Here is a 10380-nt window from a genome sequence, read left to right as displayed (position 1 = left end):
TTGACAGATTCTGCCTTTTATTTCGCATTGCCTGTTTTGCTATGCTTCATTGATTTCTTTGTTCCATTAACTTTCAGTAGCTTTGTGCAATGTCCAGAAGTGTTAATAATGATTATGTCACCTCTGAATATATGAATTTTCAATTATGCACTAACCCTCTAATTAGTTTGTTTCGAGTTTGGTGTGGAGGAAGTTTTCAAGGGTCAAGAGAGGAGGATGATACAATATGATCAAGAAGAGTGAAAAGTCTAAGCTTGGGGATGCCCCCGTGGTTCATCCCTGCATATTTTAAGAAGACTCAAGCATCTAAGCTTGGGGATGCCCAAGGCATCCCCTTCTTCATCGACAACTTATCAGGTCACCTCTAGTGAAACTATATTTTTATTCAGTCACATCTTATGTGCTTTACTTGGAGCGTCTGTTTGCTTTTGTTTTTGTTTTTGTTTGAATAAAATCGGATCCTAGCATTCTTTGTTTGGGAGAGAGACACGCTCCGCTGTTTCGTATGAACACATGTGTTCTTAGTGCTACTTTTAATGTTCATGGCGAAGGTTGAACTACTTCGTTTATTGATATATGGTTGGAAACACAAAATGCCGCATGTGGTAATTAGTATAATGTCTTGAATAATTTGATACTTGGCAATTGTTGTGCTCATATGGATCATGTTTAAGCTCTTGCATCATGTACTTTCCACCTATTAATGAAGAACTACATAGAGCTTGTTAAAATTTGGTTTGCATGATTGGTCTCTAAGTCTAGATATTTTCTAGTTAAGGTGTTTGAACAACAAGGAGACGATGTAAAGTCTTATAATGCTTACAATATGTTCATATGTGAGTCTTGCTGCACCGTTTTATACTTGAGTTTGCTTCAAACAACCTTGCTAGCCTAAGCCTTGTATTGAGAGGAATTCTTCTCGTGCATCCAAATCCTTGAGCCAAAATCGATGCCATTTGTGTCCGCCATACCTACCTACCACATGGTATTTCTCTGCCATTCCAAAGTACATTACTTGAGTGCTACCTTTAAAATTCTATTCTTTGCCTTTACAATACATAGCTCATGGGAAAATAGCCTTAAAAACTATTGTGGTGAAGAATATGTACTTATGTATCGTATTTCTTAATAAGTTGCTTGTTGAGCGGTAAACATGTTTCTAGGGACGCCATCAACTTTTACCTTTGTTGAATATCATGTGAGTTGCTATGCATGTTCGTCTTGTCTGAAGTAAGGGTGATTTTCATGATCAAATGGTTTGAGTATGCATATTGTTAGAGAAGAACATTGGGCCACTAACTAAAGCCATGAATCATGGTGGAAGTTTCAGTTTGGACACAAATCCTAAATCTCTTATGAGAATATTATCTGTTGTTAAATGCTTAAGCATTAAAAGAGGAGTCCATTATCTGTTGTCTATGTTGTCCCGATATGGATGTCTAAGTTGAGAATAATCAAAAGCGAGAAATCCAATGCGAACTTTCTCCTTAGACCTCTGTACAGGCGGCATAGAGGTACCCCTTTGTGACACTTGGTTGAAACATATGTTATGCAATGATAATCCGTGTTAATCCAAGCTAATTAGGACAAGGTGCGAGCACTATTAGTATTCTATGCATGAGGCTTGCAACTTATAGGATATCTTATACATAACACATATGATTTATTACTACCGTTGACAAAATTGTTTCTATGTTTTCAAAATGAAAAGCTCTAGCACAAAAATAGTAATCCATGCTTCCCTCTGCGAAGGGTCATTCTTCTATTTTATTGTTGAGTCAGTTTACCTATTCTTTCTATCTTAGAAGCAAACACTTGTGTAAACTGTGTGCATTGATTCTTACATGTTTACCTATTGCACTTGTTATATTACTTTGTGTTGACAATTATCCATGAGATATACATGTTGAAGTTGAAAGCAACCGCTGAAACTTATATCTTCCTTTGTGTTGCTTCAAGGCTTTCTACTAAGAATTTATTGCTTATGAGTTAACTCTTATGCAAGTCTTATTGATGCTTGTCTTGAAAGTATTATTCATGAAAAGTCTTTGCTATATGATTCAGTTGTTTACTCATTGTCTTCATCATTGCTTCGAATCGCTGCATTCATCTCATATGCTTTACAATAGTATTGATCAAGATTATGATAGCATGTCACTTCAGAAATTATCCTTGTTATCGTTTACCTACTCGAGGGCGAGTAGGAACTAAGCTTGGGGATGCTTGATACGTCTCAAACGTATCTATAATTTCTTATGTTCCATGCTACTTTTATGATGATACTCACATGTTTTATACACATTGTATGTCATTATTATGCATTTTCCGGCACTAACCTATTGACGAGATGCCGAAGAGCCAGTTGTTGTTTTCTGCTGTTTTTGGTTTCAGAAATCCTACAAAGGAAATATTCTCGGAATTGGACGAAATCAACGCCCAGGGTCTTATTTTTCCACGAAGCTTCCAGAAGACCGAAAGGATTACGAAGTGGGGCGACGCCGCCCTAGCGTGTGGGGCCCCTGTCAGCCCTCCGACTCTGCCCTTCCGCCTACTTAAAGCCTTCGTCGCGAAACCCTCTGTACCGAGAGCCACGATACGGAAAACCTTCCAGAGACGCAGCCGCCGCCAATCCCATCTCGGGGGATTCAGGAGATCGCCTCCGGCACCCTGCCGGAGAGGGAATCATCTCCCGGAGGGCTCTTCATCGCCATGATCGCCTCCGGATCGATGTGTGAGTAGTTCACCCCTGGACTATGGGTCCATAGCAGTAGCTAGATGGTTGTCTTCTCCTCATTGTGCTATCATGTTAGATCTTGTGAGCTGCCTATCATGATCAAGATTATCTATTTGTAATGCTACATGTTGTGTTTGTTGGGATCCGATGAATATTTAATACTATGTCAAGTTGATTATCAATCTATCATATATGTTGTTTATGTTCTTGCATGCTCTCCGTTGCTAGTAGAGGCTCTGGCCAAGTTGATACTTGTAACTCCAAGAGGGAGTATTTATTAACATAAACAACACATATGATAGATTGATAATCAACTTGACATAGTATTCCATATTCATCGGATCCCAACAAACACAACATGTAGCATTACAAATAGATGATCTTGAACATGATAGGCAGCTCACAAGATCTAACATGATAGCACAATGAGGAGAAGACAACCATCTAGCTACTGCTATGGACCCATAGTCCAGGGGTGAACTACTCACACATCGATCCGGAGGCGATCATGGCGATGAAGAGTCCTCCGGGAGATGATTCCCCTCTCCGGCAGGGTACCGGAGGCGATCTCCTGAATCCCCCGAGATGGGATTGGCGGCGGCTGCGTCTCTAGAAGGTTTTCCGTATCCTAGCTCTTGGTACAGAGGGTTTCGCGACGAAGGCTTTAAGTAGGCGGAAGGGCAGCGTCGGAGGGCTGACGAGGGGCCCCCCTTAGGCCGCGCGGCCCTATGGTGGCGGCGCCTCGTGGCCCCACTTCGTATCCTCTCCGGTCTTCTGGAAGCTTCATGGAAAAATAAGACCCTGGGCGTTATTTTCGTCCAATTCCGAGAATATTTCTTTGTAGGATTTCTGAAACCAAAAACAGCAGAAAACAGCAACTGGCTCTTCGGCATCTCGTCCATAGGTTAGTGCCGGAAAATGCATAATAATGACATAAAGTGTGTATAAATCATGTGAGTATCATCATAAAAGTAGCATGGAACATAAGAAATTATGGATACGTTTGAGACGTATCAAGCATCCCCAAGCTTAGTTCCTACTCACCCTCGAGTAGGTAAACGATAACAAGGATAATTTCTTAAGTGACATGCTATCATAATCTTGATCAATACTATTGTAAAGCATATGAGATGAATGCAGCGATTCGAAGCAATGGTAAAGACAATGGTTAAACAACCGAATCATATAGCAAAGACTTTTCATGAATAGTACTTTCAAGACAAGCATCAATAAGACTTGCATAAGAGTTAACTCATAAAGCAATAGATTCTTAGTAGAAAGTTTTGAAACAACACAAACGAAGATATAAGTTTCAGCGGTTGCTTTCAACTTCAACATGTATATCTCATGGATAATTGTCAACATAAAGCAATATAACAAGTGCAATAGGTAAACATGTAGGAATCAATGCACACGGTTAACAAGTGTTTGCTTCTAAGATAGAAAGAAGTAGGTAAACTGACTCAACATAAAGTAGAAGAATGGCCCTTCGCAGAGGGAAGCATGGATTACTATTTTTGTGCTAGAGCTTTTATTTTGAAAACATAGAAACAATTTTGTCAACGGTAGTAATAATTCATATGTGTTATGTATAAGATATCCTATAAGTTGCAAGCCTCATGCATAGAATACTAATAGTGCCTGCACCTTGTCCTAATTAGCTTGGATTAACACGGATTATCATTGCATAACATATGTTTCAACCAAGTGTCACAAAGGGGTACCTCTATGCCGCTTGTACAAGGGTCTAAAGAGGAAGTTCGCATTGGATTTCTCGCTTTTGATTATTCTCAACTTAGACACCCATACCGGGACAACATAGACAACAGATAATGGACTCCTCTTTTTAATGCTTAAGCATTCAACAATAGATAATATTCTCATAAGAGATTGAGGATTTGTGTCCAAACTGAAACTTCCACCATGATTCATGGCTTTAGTTAGCGGCCCAATGTTCTTCTCTAACAATATGCATACTCAAACCATTTGATCATGAAAATCGCCCTTACTTCAGACAAGACGAACATGCATAGCAACTCACATGATATTCAACAAAGGTGTAATAGTTGATGGCGTCCCCAGAAACATGGTTACCGCTCAACAAGCAACTTATAAGAAATAAGATACATAGCAGCATATTCAATATCACAATAGTTTTTAAGGCTATTTTCCCATGAGCTATGTATTGTAAAGGCAAAGAATAGAATTTAAAAGGTAGCACTCAAGTAATGTACTTTGGAATGGCAGAGAAATACCATGTGGTAGGTAGGTATGGTGGACACAAATGGCATAGTTTTGGCTCAAGGATTTGGATGCACGAGAAGAGTTCCCTCTCAGTACAAGGCTTAGGCTAACAAGGTTGTTTGAAGCAAACTCAAGTATAAACCGGTACAACAAAACTCACATAGGCACATATTGCAAGCATTATAAGACTCTACACTGTCTTCCTTGTTGTTCAAACACCTTAACCAGAAAATATCTAGACTTAGAGAGACCAATCATGCAAACCAAATTTTAGCAAGCTCTATGTAGTTCTTCATTAATAGGTGCAAAGTACATGATGCAAGAGCTTAAACATGATCTATATGAGCACAACAATTTCCAAGTATCAAATTATTCAAGACATTATACCAATTACCACATGAAGCATTTTCCGTTTCCAACCATATAACAATGAATGAAGCAGTTTTCAACATTCGCCATGAACATTAAAAGTAGCACTAAGAACACATGTGTTCATATGCAACAGCGGAGCGTGTCTCTCTCCCATACAAAAAATGCTAGGATCCGATTTTATTCAAATAAAAACAAAAACAAAAACAAACAGACGCTCCAAGTAAAGCACATAAGATGTGACTGAATAAAAATATAGTTTCACTAGAGGTGACCTGATAAGTTGTCGATGAAGAAGGGGATGCCTTGGGCATCCCCAAGCTTAGATGCTTGAGTCTTCTTGAAATATGCAGGGATGAACCACGGGGGCATCCCCAAGCTTATACTTTTCACTCTTCTTGATCATATTGTATCATCCTCCTCTCTTGACCTTTGAAAACTTCCTCCACACCAAACTTGAAATAAACTCATTAGAGGGTTAGTGCATAGTTGAAAATTCATATATTCAGAGGTGACATAATCATTCTTAACACTTCTGGACATTGCACAAAGCTACTGAAAGTTAATGGAACAAAGAAATCCATCAAACATAGCAAAACAGGCAATGCGAAATAAAAGGCAGAATCCGTCAAAACAGAACAGTCCGTAAAGACGAATTTTTCTGGGGCACTTAACTTGCTCAGATGAAAAAGCTCAAATTGAATGAAAGTTGCGTACATATCTGTGGATCACACACGTAAATTGGCAGAATTTTATGAGTTATCTACAGACGGGGCTGCTCAATTTCGTGACAGTAAGAAATCTGTTTCTGCGTAGTAATCCAAATCTAGTATCAACATTACTATCAAAGACTTTACTTGGCACAACAATGCAATAAAATAAAGATAAAGAGAGGTTGCTACAGTAGTAACAACTTCCAAGACTCAAATATAAAATAAAAGTGCTGTAGTAAAATGATGGGTTGTCTCCCATAAGCGCTTTTCTTTAACGCCTTTCAGCTAGGCGCAGAAAGTGTGAATCAAGTAACATCGAGAGATGAAGCATCAACATCATAATTTTCCTTACAAACACAACTTTTTGCAGAGGGTACCTTAGTTGCTCCATTATCTAAATTTCCCATAGTGGTACTAAGGGTTTTATCAATTTTAGGCTTATAATAATACTTTGGTTTAGGTACCTTAGAGACATACATGAATTTTTGCTCCTTGCCCACATAAGCTTTCTCCTTAAATTTAAGAGAAGAAAAAGTTGAACCCAATGTTCCCATAGCTTCTTCAAGTTTACCAATCCTATGGGTTTGATTATCATGGATAGCACAAGTTTCTAAAATAGCAATTCTTTCATTAATTCCTCCTAGGGATTTATCAAGTTTATCAGTATTATCAAGTAATATCCCCAGTTTAGTCTCAACACTTGGAAGATTTTTCTCTATGGCTTCCAACTTTTTCATGACATCCTCAAGAGAGATTTCAATTTTAGTTTCATTAACAGGTGGTATTCCAACTAGGCTATCAATGATGCAACTGGCTTCTAAAGCAGGAGTACCTAGGAAATTACCCCCCGAAAGAGTATCAAGAACATACCTATTCCAGCTAGATATACCAACATAAAAGTTCCTAAGTAGGATAATAGTGGAGTGTTTCTTAGTGCACCTATGATGAGCATCACTAATTCTATACCAAGCATCTTTAAAACTTTCTCCACCTTGTTGCTTAAACGAACGAACTTCAACTTCAGGATTACTCATTTTTAGCAGTAGTAACTAAAGTAAACTAGATAAAGTAAATGCAAGTAACTAATTTTTTTGTGTTTTTGATATAGAGAACGCAAACAAGACAGTAAATAAAGTAAAACTAGCAACTATTTTTTTTGTATTTTTGATATAGAGAACAAACAAAGCAGTAAATAAAACAAAGTAAAGCAAGACAAAAACAAAGTAAAGAGATTGGATGTGGGATACTCCCCTTGCAGCGTGTCTTGATCTCCCCGGCAACGGCGCCAGAAAAAGAGCTTGATGCGTGCAGTTGACACACGTCCGTTGGGAACCCCAAGAGGAAGGTGTGATGCGTAGAGTAGCAAGTTTTCCCTCAGTAAGAAACCAAGGTTATCGAACCAGTAGGAGTCAAGGAGCACGTGAAGGTTGTTGGTGACGGAGTGTAATGCGGCGCAACACCAGGGATTCCGGCGCCAACGTGGAACCTGCACAACACAATCAAAGTACTTTGCCCCAACGTAACAGTGAGGTTGTCAATCTCACCGGCTTGCTGAAAACAAAGGATTAACCGTATAGTGTGGAAGATGATGTTTGTTTGCGAAGAACAGTAAAGAACAAGTATTGCAGTAGATTGTATATTAGATGTAAAGAATGGACCGGGGTCCACAGTTCACTAGTGGTGTCTCTCCCATAAGATAAATAGCATGTTGGGTGAACAAATTACAGTTGGGCAATTGACAAATAGAGAGGGCATAACAATGCACATACATGACACGATGACTACTATGAGATTTAATCAGGGCATTACGACAAAGTACATAGACCGCTATCCAGCATGCATCTATGCCTAAAAAGTCCACCTTCGGGTTAGCATCCGCACCCCTTCCAGTATTAAGTTGCAAACAACAGACAATTGCATTAAGTATGGTGCGTAATGTAATCAACACAAATATCCTTAGACAAAGCATTGATGTTTTATCCCTAGTGGCAACAACACATCCACAACCTTAGAACTTTCTGTCACTGTCCCAGATTCAATGGAGGCATGAACCCACTATCGAGCATAAATACTCCCTCTTGGAGTTACAAGTATCAACTTAGCCAGAGGCTCTACTAGCAACGGAGAGCATGCAAGAACATAAACATTACATATGATAGATTGATAATCAACTTGACATAGTATTCCATATTCATCGGATCCCAACAAACACAACATGTAGCATTACAAATAGATGATCTTGATCATGATAGGTGATGCGTGTGGTTGGCACGTCCGTTGGGAACCCCAAGAGGAAGGTGTGATGCGCACAGCGGCAAGTTTCCCTCAGTAAGAAACCAAGGTTTAATCGGACCAGTAGGAGTCAAGAAGCACGTTGAAGGTTGATGGCGGCGAGATGTAGTGCGGCGCAACACCAGTGATTCTGGCGCCAACGTGGAACCTGCACAACACAACCAAAGTACTTTGCCCCAACGAAACAGTGAGGTTGTCAATCTCACCGGCTTGCTGTAACAAAGAGTTAACCGTATTGTGTGGAAGATGATTGTTTGCAGAAAACAGTAGAACAAGTATTGCAGTAGATTGTATTTCAGTAAAGAGAATTGGACCGGGGTCCACAGTTCACTAGAGGTGTCTCTCCCATAAGACGAACAGCATGTTGGGTGAACAAATTACAGTTGGGCAATTGACAAATAAAGAGAGCATGACCATGCACATACATATCATGATGAGTATAGTGAGATTTAATTGGGCATTACGACAAAGTACATAGACCGTCATCCAACTGCATCTATGCCTAAAAAGTCCACCTTCAGGTTATCATCCGAACCCCCTCCAGTATTAAGTTGCTAACAACAGACAATTGCATTAAGTATGGTGCGTAATGTAACTAGTGACTACATCCTTGAACATAGCACTAATGTTTTATCCCTAGTGGCAATAGCACAACACAACCTTAGAACTTTCTGTCACATCGTCCCGGTGTCAATGCAGGCATGAACCCACTATCGAGCATAAGTACTCCCTCTTGGAGTTACAAGCATCTACTTGGCCAGAGCATCTACAAGTAACGGAGAGCATGCAAGATCATAAACAACACATAAGCATAACTTTGATAATCAACATAACAAGTATTCTCTATTCATCGGATCCCAACAAACGCAACATATAGAATTACAGATAGATGATCTTGATCATGTTAGGCAGCTCACAAGATCCGACAATGATAGCACAATGGGGAGAAGACAACCATCTAGCTACTGCTATGGACCCATAGTCCAGGGGTAGACTACTCACACATCACACCGGAGGCGACCATGGCGGCGTAGAGTCCTCCTGGGAGATGATTCCCCTCTCCGGCAGGGTGCCGGAGGCGATCTCCTGGATCCCCGAGATGGGATCGGCGGCGGCGGCGTCTCTGGAAGGTTTTCCGTATCGTGGCTCTCGGTACCGGGGGTTTCTTCACGGAGGCTATTTGTAGGCGGAAGGAGCAAGTCAAGAGGCGGCACGGGGCCCCACACCACAGGGCCGCGCGGCCAAGGGGGCCGCGCCGCCTAGGGTGTGGCCCCTCCGTGGCCCCTCTTCGTCTCTCCTTCGGACTTCGGAAGCTTCGTGAGAAAATAGGCCCCTGGGCTTTGATTTCGTCCAATTCCGAGAATATTTCCTTACTAGGATTTCTGAAACCAAAAACAGCAGAAACAAAGCAATCGGCACTTCGGCATCTTGTTAATAGGTTAGTTCCAGAAAATGCACGAATATGACATAAAGTGTGCATAAAACATGTAGATAACATCAATAATGTGGCATGGAACATAAGAAATTATCGATACGTCGGAGACGTATCAGCATCCCCAAGCTTAGTTCTGCTCGCCCCGAGCAGGTAAAACGATAACACAGATAATTTCTGGAGTGACATGCCATCATAATCTTGATCATACTATTTGTAAAGCATATGTAGTGAATGCAGCGATCAAAACAATGTACATGACATGAGTAAACAAGTGAATCATATAGCAAAGACTTTTCATGAATAGCACTTCAAGACAAGCATCAATAAGTCTTGCATAAGAGTTAACTCATAAAGCAATAATTCAAAGTAAAGGCATTGAAGCAACACAAAAGAAGATTAAGTTTCAGCGGTTGCTTTCAACTTGTAACATGTATATCTCATGGATATTGTCAACATAGAGTAATATAATAAGTGCAATATGCAAATATGTAGGAATCAATGCACAGTTCACACAAGTGTTTGCTTCTTGAGGTGGAGAGAAATAGGTGAACTGACTCAACATTGAAAGTAAAAGAATGGTCCTCCATAGAGGA

Source organism: Lolium perenne, chromosome 1 (genome assembly GCF_019359855.2).
Source record: "Lolium perenne isolate Kyuss_39 chromosome 1, Kyuss_2.0, whole genome shotgun sequence".
NCBI lineage: Eukaryota > Viridiplantae > Streptophyta > Magnoliopsida > Poales > Poaceae > Lolium > Lolium perenne.
Note: the sequence above shows the minus strand (reverse complement) of the source record.